Raw genomic sequence first — 1896 nt, forward strand, 5'->3', positions numbered from 1 at the left:
ACACTTTGTCATGACCACTTAGTTACCAGGTCTTTGTTTTAGAAGGTTGTTATGACCAACTTGTTATATTTATGTTTTACTTCTGCAGTAACTTGGTCTATTGGCCTGCCAAATCCCCCATTTGAAGACCTGTTACTCCTAGAATACACAAGACTTTTTCTTCCCCATGACCTATGCTGATCTCTTGAACCCTGCCTTTAGGAAGAGACGGTCCATGTCCACAAACTGTTTTTAAAAACTTGCTTTAATTAATTTGTCCATGATGATTTGGGTCAATGGTCTTTCTCCTCACATCTGTAGGATTAGCAGCAATGTCAAGCTTAATAAAGGTAAAGTGATGTGTCTCTATGTGCAGAGGTTCTCAGCAATGACAACTAGAAGGTGATTTTCAAATAAAAAAAAATAGCTCTGAGGTCTCAAGTAGTGTCTCCCACTAATGCCCTACATGGAGCTCGAGGATTAAAGTCTGTATTCAGCTTCCTGTTATTCTAACTGTTGGTGTAGTCACTTTAGAACAAGGAAAGGTTTATTTGTGTGGTGGCTATTCTTAGTTGATAACTTGACTCAGCCGAAATCAACTGAAAACCCAAATGGCTGGGCACATCTCTGAGGGATTTTTTTTCTTAATTAAATGATTTGAAATCAGAAGATCCATTTATAATCCAGATCCTTGAGGTGGGAAAAGCCACCTGTAATCTGCCACACCTTCTGCTGGCAGCCTGCATAAAAGACTCGGAAAAAGGAAGCTTGCTCTCTTTACCTGCTTGCTGTCACTCTTGCTGAAAAGACCGTCCCTTCGCTGGCATTAGAGCCTACTTCCTGGGGATTCCAGCAGATACTGAAGACAAGCTGAGACATCAGCATCAGAGACTGAACAACTATTGGATTCTTGGATTCTCTGTTTATAGGCTGCTCTTGTTGAAGTAGCCGAACCAAAGTCTGTATGCCATTCTAGTAAGTTCCTTCTCTCTATTGACATAGAGATTCATTCTATAGGCCCTTTCCCTCTCTAGAACCCTGACTAATACTTTTGGTCTCATATTGGAAAGTTTCTGCACTTCATAATCATCTCCGCTGATGCAATAATACAAATCAGACCAAATCAAACTGAATTAAACAAGCCCAGATTTAATGCATACAAATGCTCCCGATGGCTCTCCAGTCCCCCAGAGAGGAGACAGGAAAGAAAGACCAGAAAACCACGTTTGTTCTCTGGGGAGCAGTTGAAATAACCTGTGGGAGTGATCTTGAGCATCTCTTGGGAGGGGTCGTCATTTGGCGGGCTTTCTCAGGGGTGTAGTCTGGACTGAGGCAACTCTGAGGGGGAGGGGGCTCGGGGTGAGGCGTCTACCTGAACACTCCATACTCTTTGGATATATGGATGCCAGGGGCTGGGGTGACACTTCCACCTAAACATTAAAGAATCTTTGGGTATAGGGGCACCAGTTCAAATCTGGCTACTCCTTGCAGGCATGGGACAATGTGGGGAGGGGGAAGAGTTGGGAGTTAGTGGGCTCATCCTCAGTGAGAGGTGTGGGTGAAGAAGCATCCAGTTAACTGCCATCCTGGAGATCAAAGGCATATGCTCCTTGAGGGACATGAGAAGGCAGGTTGCCAAGAGAAAAAAACAGATTTTATTACTAGCCCTATGAACAGGGCTAGCCATGAGAAAGGTGATTAACTACAGGAAAGCCTGAGATGGAGAAGCGCCCTGGTTGTACAGGAGAGGCACAGGTGTGTAGACGTAAGTCACAAACGATGCCACAGCAGTTTGGAATTATGATTAATAGGGTACTATTTATTAAAAGGGGAAAAAACTTACAGATCACCGTCAGCCCTCTGTACAATCAGGAAAGGAGTCTAGTCGCCAGCCGAGCAGGAAGTGAAGAGAGCGAG

The sequence above is a fragment of the Microtus ochrogaster genome, linkage group LG4 (genome assembly GCF_000317375.1).
Source record: "Microtus ochrogaster isolate Prairie Vole_2 linkage group LG4, MicOch1.0, whole genome shotgun sequence".
NCBI classification, from domain to species: Eukaryota; Metazoa; Chordata; class Mammalia; order Rodentia; family Cricetidae; genus Microtus; species Microtus ochrogaster.